The 11,102-nt window shown below is 43.5% G+C and overlaps 1 protein-coding gene across 7 annotated transcripts in view; it reads left to right on the forward strand.

The window, feature by feature from the left end:
* Elmo1 (engulfment and cell motility 1) overlaps positions 1–11,102 on the forward strand; it is a 518,869-nt gene that overhangs the window by 389,494 nt on the left and 118,273 nt on the right. The window contains exon 1 of one of the 7 annotated variants that reach the window (XM_029547333.1): positions 5,896–6,708. The exons of the other annotated variants lie outside the window; for them this stretch is intronic. The gene's annotated coding sequence lies outside the window, so the exon portion shown is untranslated. Of the gene's footprint in view, positions 1–5,895; positions 6,709–11,102 lie in introns of those variants that run through there. 7 annotated transcript variants of the gene reach the window in all.

Here is an 11,102-nt window from a genome sequence, read left to right on the forward strand (position 1 = left end):
AATAAATACTGTGTATATAAAACATATTTGCCTATTCAAAGCTATGTGATATATGATTATTTCAATAGATATGCAATAAATATTTAACAAAAACTAAAAAAAAAAAAATAGCTCATTTTTATCAGTCACTTTAGAATTTGTAAGTGGCCACTTTGCTGTGTGGAAAGCCCCGCCCACTGTGTTCCTGTGCCTGTTGGATCTGTGCAAACCCATCTGCCCATCTTTGTCTATCCTCTTCTACATCTGCCACATGACCTCCCTGATTGTGGCTGCCTAACTGTCTCTCCTGCGTGCCGCACTAGTAGTCTTTACCTGCTGGCTGGAGAGGAAGTCACCTACTTGCTCCAGCTTCTTGTTTCTCTTTTACTCAGCACGGTTCACCTTTCCCTCTTGCCTAGCTTACTTTGCTCTGATGCAGGGACAGGAGATCGGGATCACAGGCATCTGGCCAGTTGATGTGCTGATGTATCTGTCAATCTGAAGCGGGAAGGCAGAGGAAGCGATAGTCTCTAGCGCTTAAGCATTTCGTGAGCGAGGAAGCCAAGGTTTAATCTCTAACATTTTGGATGAGAGTAGTCTTCATAAACGAGTGTTTTCTTTCTCAAGAGATGCAATCGCTTCCTGGGGGAATGGATAGGTTTCAGGGTAAGGAGAGGTGGACGCCAACAAAGACCTGGAAACTGGTGTGTACAGAGACCCAAAGTCCCCTTTTCAAAATGGCACAAAAGCTGTTTGCATTTTGCACTATTGATAATCTTCCTGTTGACCCAGTAGGCTTCTGACACCATATTGCCAGGGACACACTTGGCAGCATTGAACTGAGAATGTGGGCATGTTCATTTCCTTCTTTTGGCATGGCTCTCTCCAACATTCAATTCTGGGACACATTTTCCTAGCATATTTGGAAAACTTAAATTGGCAAGATGCTGAGATCTGAATTTTCCCAGCCATTCTTTCTAAGACACTCGGGATTGTTAGAAATCTTCCCTTCCTCTTTCCCATGGTCCTCAGGTAAGCCCATTCAATTTTGTCAAGTCTGCCACACTCCAAACATCCCCTAACTGGATCCTAACCCTGTGAGTGAAAGCTGCCTGCCATTTTGGAAAAGGAATGAAGGACTGTGCGGGTTGTAAAATGGGTTTGTATTTTGTGGATTTGTGTTTCTCACAGTATTTGTAGAGTTTCCCTACACTTCAGACATTTTTGAGGGAAATCTCATCATAGCAAAGTCTGAGGTGTTACCACCAGGTTAAAGCTTCATTTTGTCTAACTTGCTTGTACTTAGATGCTGTGAGAGAGATCCTGCTCTAGCAGCTTGCTCTGGAGGAATGAGGCCATGGGGTGCTATCTCCTCAGACAGATTTCTGAGTCTTTGTCATGACAGTCCCCTATCATTAGGTACTGGCTGAAAACAAGGTACTTAAGTATACTTAAGGAACATCACTGTCTCCATTTGTAAATGGACACTATGATATTAGCTTGTGAAAAATTCACACAATTATTTGCTGTGTGTGAATGCTATCCCTGTCGCAAAGAACTTTCTGGCTTGGGACCTACAACCGCATTGACAGAGTATCAGGTTTTGTATGTTTTGTTTATGATTGTCTTTCCAGGTAAGTGAGAAGCCAAGCCACTATCCATGTATGGACTAACTCTATCGGCAGTTACTGATCTTGTTCTCCTGAGATAAAAAGTTATTCTGATGTATTTACTTAAAATTTTGCATATGTTTTGTATTTAAAATATATAAAGTAATCAGAGATGATTGTCCTTCTCAACCCAAATGACTGGCCAACTGTATCGCCCATGTCTCTGGAATGAGATAACCAAGTGAAGCAAGCCAGTAATAACTATTTGAGCAGAGTTTCCATTCTCACCACATAGCTTTATAAACATGGTCTAGTCTAGGCCATAGTCAGCTTGGTTCTGTTTTAGAAGTGAAGTAAGTTTGCATATGTGTGTGTGTGTGTGTGTGTGTGTGTGTAATATGCATGTATGTGTGTGTTATGTGTGTGTGTGTAATATGCATGTATGTGTATGTGATATGTGTGTGTGATATGCATGTATAATAGGGTGTTTTAAGACAAAGATGTGGTTGAAAATGAACTTATTGAAATACAGATTATTTGTTTGGAATTTCATTAAAGCTCAACTTTTCTCTCAAGACTGTATAGCAGGAACTAGCCATCCAAAGAAAGAGCCACACAGTAGAGCTATATTTTGAACTGTGAGGTCATCACCATCACATTCATTGGATTGATGCACATGTGTCTGGATGAAGTCGATGCTGAAGGTGGAGTAGCAACATGTTTGGGGCAGAGAGTTTGAAAATAGATTTATTGACTTTTATTACTGTTACTTCTTTGTGATGGAGAGAATTGTCATTTTCCATCTTTTAATGCTTAATGTAACAATGTCGGTTTTCTTTGTAAATTTGAACGTTACATTAGAAAGCATTCTGTAGCAGTCGCTGTAGTTTTAAGGGAGAAAAAAAAAATTCTGTCACCTAACAGAACTTTTATAGTTTGTAAAGTTTAAAAGCATTACAAAAAATATTATGTCAGATTTGATGCAGTATATAAGTCACGGTTTGGGAAAGAAATCAAACTTAGAATCTGCCTAAGAAAATGTAGGACTAGGGTACAATGCGTACCCAGGGTGGAGCAAAGAACACAGGCTCAGTGTGTGGCTCAAGTGGAAAGAGACATCTTCCAACTGGTGAAGACTACCCCGGGACTCTAATTCTGATGTGTAGCCGCAGTTCTAAAAGTTTGTGTGTGCCCTTCTCATCCCACAACTTAAAGGGGACTATGAAGGCCAAGGGACTTTAAAAGAGCAGCTACTCTGTGATCTAAGGAACACTACCACAGGACAGGACTCCACAGGAAGCCATGGAAGTGTCCATGGCGACTACATCTTAGGAAGGGCCCCTTGGGAAATATTAGTGAAACTGGTCATTTCTCTAAACTAGATCCATGAGTAGGTAAGTTAGTCGACATGCTTACCCTGAATAAATAAATAAGAGGGATTAACGGAAATATAGCTTTAAAAATGGTGGCTAACTTTGCACTTTGACTTAAAAATTAGTTTGGGGGTGAAGATGTTAACTGACTGGTCTAAAAACCGTTCTACCTTTACGGTTAATATGTTTCTGCATTAAAAGTGGACATTTACATGTTTTCAACAAGTTAAGAGGGTAAGAGTAGGCCAGTGTCCTTGAAATAGAGGAGTCAGCAAGGCTATCGCTAGAAAAGCTGCACTGTCCATGCCCCCCAAAGAGGCCTCTAGAAATCCCCATGCTTCTTTATAAGCCTGTGCCTTAGAGCAGCTAAGGAGCACCATGGGATGCTGGGTAGTCACCTCAGCTAACTTTAGGTCATGTGATGCAATAGGAATTTGCAGTCCCTACAATAAAGTGGACCTTGATTTTTTTTTTTTTTTTTTTAAAGAATGGATCTTTGGAGATGGCCTGAAATAGTGACACACACACACACACACACACACACACACACACACACACACACACACCAATTTTCAAAAATAATGCCCTTTTGCATGAAATACCATGAAAACTAATTTGGGGCTCATCTTTTTCTCTGTGCAAGATCTGAGGATCTGTAACGATCATCAATCTGAGTTGTGTCTAAGAATCCTCTAGAGTCCTTGGGAACATGTTCCATAAAGTCCTGGTTTAGAAGAGGCAGCGAAACCCCAAATCTGCATTTTACTAAGGACTTTCATACAGATGGTTGACATGGAACACACGTAGACACACTGAAACCAGAATCCTTTAGTTCAAATCCCAGCTCTACCCCTTAATGTTTCTGGAACTGTGGTCAAATTATTTAACCTTCTTAGACCTCAGTTCATCCATCTACATAATAAAGATAGTGCTATTTCTCAGGTTTTCAGTAAGGACTACACCTGGTTAATCAAGGCAAAATGCTTAAGATGTTTCATCCAACCAAGCCAACAAGTTAAGAATATCCTGCAATAGATTATTTGAATCATATTGATTTACTGTTGGTATACCACTGAACACAACTGAGAGATCTACAAAGTCGATATGTTGGTGAGCAAGAAGTCATTTAGTGGAGTCCCATAACTGACTATCATTGCTTTCAGAATAAAACCTGACCTTTCACCTGTTTTCTAGGATTCCACTTGCCTTGCCTCTTACCTTCCTCTTCGTCCTTACTGCATCTAGTCTCATGGACATTCCTCCATCTTTTCCAGGATGCCAAGCTCCTAGCACAAGCCCTGTGTGGGTGTGCTCCTTATATCAGTTCATTAACTTTGAGTCTTTGGTACTTTGCATACTGGCTCTGATTGCACTGCTTCTTAGATATGCTTCCTGGCCTCACTAGGTCAGACCCACTTTCTGTGCTCATTGCACACGTAGCTCAGATCTCTCCTGCACACCCACAGGTACACTTTATTATGTTAGTTGGCTGTACTCAAGGCTGAGAGCTGAGGGCAGAAGCTGTGTCACCTGGTTGTACCACTAGCCTACATTCCTGACCTGGTAAACAACTGCTTTGAAAAATACTGAATTTTGTTTGATGGAGGATCTGGGGTGGGATGACATGTTTCTGTGTGAAACAAACTGGATATTTGGATGTTTTCAACAAGGTAAAGGGGGTAAGAGTAGGTCAGTGGCTTTAGAATACAGGAATCAGCAAGGCTGGTTATCAGAAACGCTGCACTGTCCACTGCCCCAGAAATCTGAAAATAGTGGAGAAAATTGCAAGTAGTAGATCTACTTGGTAAAGATTCCTTTCTAAGTTCACAGTGACATAAAGAGACCAAGTGGAACATCGGGGTCCATAGTCTTCAAGAAGCAAATCTGATGTGATCAAAGGGCAGACCTGAACACCGTGGAATGGAAGCTGTGGGATGTGGGCAGGTGGTCACTCTCACTTTAAGATGGGGAGCTCAGAGCTACTCTTCTTTAGGATTAAAGGATGCTGTGCTAAGCATGTAACTAACCTTGCTGGCAGACCCAGAGACATCCAGGGAACCATCTCAGTCTCAGCCCTGTCAAAAGCACGCTTCATGCAATTACCACCAAAGCATCATGCTTGCAAAGACCTTTGTGGAGCAGACAGCTTGCCTTGAGGATATGGTGATGCTGATAGTGACGGCAGATCTGCTTAGACCCTGGCTTTTTTTCCCCTCACGATTGTCATTTTTTATATGTGTAGACATGTATGTCAGAGCATAGCTTTTTTCATGTTTGTCATTTTATGCATATGTAGGCATGTACGTATGAGATTGATGTCTTGGATTCCCCCCTAAGGAACCTGACAGTTCCATTCATGCAGCCATTCATTGCTCAGTGGCGGCCCCTGCTGCTAAGGAGACAGACAGCAGCGAATACAGCGTCTGACATTAATTCTGATCATGCCAATGCGTGCAACCAGGAGAATTTAAAGCAAGCAGGAGGGGAAGAGATGGGAGAGATGAAAGTGTGCTGAGAAAATTAAGGAAGGTCGCTCATGTCTTAGGTGATTTGGTGAAATGCTGATGCAGGAGAAAGCTTAACCTAAAGACTTCAATGTTTACAAAATCCTCCTGATTCAGGCATCTCAATATTTAAAGGCTTACTAGAAACCAAGACAAAGCTTTGTGAGAAGCACCAGTGCAAACTTTTCTTTGGGGTTTTCCAAGGCTATTATGTAATGATTTGAAAGCTACCCCGCCCATCTACTAGGTTATAAGTTTCTGTGGATTTGAATTAAGAGTGGAGGCTGTTTAGATCCATCTGCATCTCGAGTTGGAATCAGAGTGTGGATCCTCTCGTGGGACCCTGCTAGGATGAATGCTTCTCTCTCTCCTTCTCTCTGTGTGTTTCTGGGCGTGTGAGCATCCCTGAAGGCACATGCTGTAGTTTACAAAAGCAAGGCGGCTACGTAGCATTTCCGTCTAGAAACTGTAGTGGAGAGAAGGTGGAAGTATGCATTACAATCAAATAAAAGTAGAGAGGGGCAGAGATGAGATTGTAGTTGATTATGGGTCTGGCAGCAGATGTTCTACCCGAATCCAACTCGCTGCAGCCAGTCTGTTTCCATGGCAACAGAATCAGTAATTATTGAGCCCTGGCACTCCCCCCACCCTCCTTCCTACCAAGGTGGAGGCTGATGAATGTGAACTATCTCCCGCTCCTTCTTGGTCCTCTTCTTTCCCTCCTCTGTCTTCAGTCCCTCATAGGAAAAAGTAGAGGCATCGAGGAGAAGTAAGAAAGGGAGCTCTTTGTGTCTTGACAGAGATTGTAAGAAATTAAATTGCAAGGGATCTTTTCCCTTGTGATACTACCAGATCAGAGAAAAGCTCTTCCCAGAAAAGCCGACGATCTCTGAAGATGCTAAATAAATGAGCAGGAGTTTCCCTGAAATGGAAGCTCCCTTTGATTGGCTGATCTTCCCACAACTCCTGCCAATCGGAGCACCCCTGGGCTTCAGCTCCATAAACATAAGCAAAGCTCCATGCTTATTCTTCTGGACTTAGAGCGTATTCCATTCGAAGGTGTGCAGCGGGTCTCTGTTCACATGGCTCAACTGGAAACCTGTTTCCTGAGCAAGCTTACTGGGCAGCCTTCTGGTCTTCCGGCACACAGTCCTACTGGGGCACGACTCTTTTAAGTCATATTTGTGGCAGCAGCTTAGACGCAGTATATGTCGTTGGGGATGATGGACTTACGGAAGCTTGGTGAGTAAATCTTTGTCTTACACATCTGTGCATTGGTATTAGCAGGCTGAGATAGAATGTAGCTTTGTTCTATTGTCTGCCAAGAAAGCCGAGTGGGAAGGAGCACATGGAGGAACACCCATGCAAAGGTTCCCATGATATGGGAGACTGTTTCAAAAGGCTTCTTGCTTTGTTTGATTCCCGTCAGATTTGTACTTGATCGTGAATTATACTTGGATGTTGGCAATCTAGTTAGGATTAGTGTGAGGAGTGGAGTTGTGTCTTGTCTCCGTGGGTATTGATGCATTTCAAAGAAAATGTGTTTAAAACCACATTAGTAAGAATTAACCCTGTGAAGTGCCGAAAGGGAGGAAACGGCATGGGCACAGGGCTTGATGCTGCCAGGTTGTCTAGCTGACATTTGCATGGAGAAGAGAGATGTTATTAGAATGATCTGTCACAGAAGGAAGCATCTCTTCCCCATGTACCGCTGTTCTCAGTTTCAGGAATGTGCAACCGGGCTAGGTCATGTCCTTGCCCCTTTTCAGGAACCAGTGTCCAAACTAAAATGTGCTTTTTCAAATCAATTTCAGAGATGAGTTGAGATGTGGGCAGAAAGATTTTAGCAGCCAGAAAGCATGTGTGAAAGGGCTCTGTGTTACACCTCTCCAACCTAGGAAGCCCAGGGGGGTTGCAAAGTTACATTTAAGCACTGGCTCCGTACCAGAGCTGGAGTGCTCTGTGCTAGTGCGCTGCTCCTTGGGGGTTTAGTTTTCTGATACTAGTGATGAAATTTGCCGTGTTTAGTAGTCACAGACAGGCAAGAGAGCAATCCTGCGAATGAACAGTGAAAATCGGCACAGGGAGAGGAAAGGTCACTGCCCTTGCAGACCTCCTAGCCACAAACTTAAAAATGTACACATCAAGAGGAAGCCCAGGCACAATGCAGAATTCCACAGGAGCTATGATCTTGGCAAGAATGAGAGGGAAGCTGTTGCCTTCAGCTTGGATGCAGAGCACAGGGCTGAACTTGAGTTTCCACCTCTGCTTAAGATCTGTTCTCTTGTCCCTGATGTTTGAGGCTTCATGATTGTTGCTTTTTATAAGAATGTGATTTCCGATCTTATGTCGGGAAAGTGCTGTAGCATCCTTGGAATCTTTTATGGGGCTGGGGGGGCTAAAGCATCATCGCCGAATTTATAAAGAAAATCATGCGAAATAGTGGCACACGGGAATGCGTTGATGAGAATCTTTAGAAGACGGTCCTTTGGCTTGAAGAGTGTTCCAGCTCTTCACATGGAGGGAAATGGAAATCTGCTGTGTCCACAGTGGGAATCTGTGATAGACTGACAAAGACACAAAGGAACTAGGAAGGCTCTGCTTGTCTGAGACTTGCGAGAGGGCACTGGATGGAGCAGATCTTCTGCTCTGTGTATTGGAGAGAGAGGCTGATGCTGGGTGACTGTGAGGATTTCCTGACTGTGGCTAACAGTGCATTGAGGACCTGGCCATCCAGCAGAGCAATGGCCTGTTCCTTAGCTGACATCCTCTCTAGGCTGGCCTCTAGTCCTGAGGCTGCATATGGTCAGATGCATTGAGGTTCCACCCCCCCCCCCCCCGCCATTAGAGGTTCATTTCTCTGCACGAGTAAACTCTCCCTGAAGCTTCTTCTCACTCTGGCACCCACTTCAGTACAGGCATAGGTTTGAGGAAGACTGGTTTATCGTGGATCTGTGTTCAGGAACAGTCATCTTAGAGTGATTCCCCATCCCTTCTCTGTACCAGTAGTATCATTTTACCCGGGGGAGGGGAGGGGGTGTTGCTGGCACCTGTTGGCAAGAATGAGAGAAGAAAGCAGCCTTTTATGGAAGAAGTAAAACTATTTCGAGATCACAACCTATTTTTGGATCCTGGAACTCTTTTTAGAAAGCTACCTGCCCCCAAGAAAATATATTTTGCATAATTCTCTCACAAGTTTGATAGCAAGCTGTTCCTGGGGAGAATGAGATGCCTGTCCTGGAGAATAGCAAACAATTTTTATGCACTAAGTCCACAGCAACTTTTTTTCTTTTTCAAATGTGAACACTGACTACTACTACATCTCCCTCCCATCAACCATACTGGTCTTAGCGGTGAGGCTGACTCTTCCGAATGAGGTTTTCAATGTCATCAGTCATTGCTGGAATTAAATGTCTTGAGGATAGAACTGCAGCTTAGTGGTAGAGGGCTTGCCTAGTGTGCAGCATGATGGCTGCAATGGTATTCTGTCTCCTGAGCTCGGGGAGCGGTTGACAAAGCAGAGTTGTGGGATCCGTGCTGCAGTTTGTTCCTTTGGTGTTAGGGCGGAGACTGTGCCTGGTGACTATTCTGCTCATTCCTGAAGGAGAATGCTACTTTCCATTGCTGTTCATAGACTATGGAATACTGGAATACTGGAAAAATAAAGGTACAGGTAAAATACAATACACCTAGTTAATCACTTTGAGGAGCACAAAGTTATACAGCAGGAGAGTAAAAGGATATGAATATATTAAATCTCATTCTTGAAATTAAGTATTGAGAATTTGAACAATTCTTCACTTTTCCCATTACTTGTAATAAAATTGATCACATGATGATTGCTAACCTTCGATTGTCACTCTGTGTCCAGTACAATTATGTGCTTTAGAAGTGGAAGAATAGTGGGATCCTCACAGTATCCCCATTTTAATATATTTTATTAATTCTTTGAGAATGTCATACAATGCATTTTAATCATATTCACCCCTACTTCTCCCTCTAACTCCCCAGATCACCCCTGACCTCTTTAATCCCTCCCAACTTTGTATCCTCTCTGTACTTTTTAATAATCCACTGAATCCAGCTTGTGCCGCACACATACTCATGTGTGCTGTGCATGGTCAACCTACTAGGGGCTGCATCGTTCAAGAAAACTGACTCTCTGACCCCAAATGCCATCAACTGTCTATAGCTCATCAGTTAAGGATTGAGGGTCACGAGTCTCTCTCTCCCCATCCATAGTAGAATGCTGACTGGCTTGCGCTTTGCTCTTTTGAAGGTCCTGTGCAGTCAGCCACAATTGCTGTGACGCCAGCAGTATAGTGGGGTCCTGGCATGTCCACAAGAGACTGTTCCACTCTGCTCCTCTCTGACCTCTGGTTTTTACAGTCTTTCTGCTTCCTCTTCTTCAGTGTCCTTGAGCACTGTTTGGGGAGTGTTTCAGATGTAGAAACGTGCTGTTTGTGGATGAGTGTTCCACTGACGGGTATGCACGTTACTTTAATCAGCTATAAATTTCTGCATTAACTGCTGTCCATTGCATAAAGAAACTTCTCTGATGAGAACTGAGAGTTGCAGTAACACGGGGAATAAACACAGAAAGTAACAGGGAATTTAATACATGTCCATTTAGCAAAATCTTTTTGTTTGTTTGTTTGTTTTGTTTCGCTGTGTAGCCCTGGCTGTTCTGGAACTCACTCTGTAGACCAGGCTGGCTTCGAACTCAGAAATCCACCTGGCTCTGCCTCCCAAGTGCTGAGATTAAAGGCATGTGCCACCACTGCTCTTCTTAATCTCACTCTTAGTAATCTCACTCCAGGGGCCTAACTGGACTTTGAAGGGTCAGGGGGAACAGAGTCAGTGTCTCTCTTTCTCTATGAACCAGGGCTGGCCTAGAATTCACAGAGATCCATTCACCTTAGACTTCTGAGTACTGGGATTGCTGATGTTTGCCACCATGCCCAGCCTGGGCTATTTTTAATGCCTGTTTCATAGATTAAAATATTGAGCCAACCAAGTATTGTAGAGCTTGCCCAGTTTATCCTTCTAAAACCTGGAACGCTCCTGGTTTCATATATTGGCTTATTAAGTGCTGCACTCATGGATGGAAAGAAGGTGAGTAGATTGGGAAGAAGTGTTTGTCAGTTTTTCTGTCTGTCTGATTGGAGTCAGCCTGCTGACGGCTGAATTAAACAACCATCACAATTTAAATCAAATGAAAATGGCACTCGGAAATGGCTGGTTATAGGACTAATAATACCATCAAGGAAGAATATTTTGACCTAAGCGAGCTAAGCAAGGACTGACACCACGTGCTCTTTTGGGGAGCCCCCTTATATTATCATATGATGCATAGCCGCTGCCATGTGCACATCACTGGATTCAGTGATGTAGGAAATGAGTGTTACTGAGCTTCTGGGGAGAGGCTTCATCGTCCCAGTGTTGCCTGTATCCCCTTAGCTTGTGTATCCCAGGAATGACTTGCAGTGACCAGAGCAGTTGTAAGAGTGGAGGAGGAAGCCTGGGGCTGGGCTTGTCCTATGTTTGGGAATCACCTCAACTCGGAAGCTTTCTGAAGACCCACGAATAGAAGCAACACACACACACACACACACACACACACACACACACACACA

Source organism: Mus pahari, chromosome 16 (assembly GCF_900095145.1).
Source record: "Mus pahari chromosome 16, PAHARI_EIJ_v1.1, whole genome shotgun sequence".
In the NCBI taxonomy this organism is placed as follows: Eukaryota; Metazoa; Chordata; class Mammalia; order Rodentia; family Muridae; genus Mus; species Mus pahari.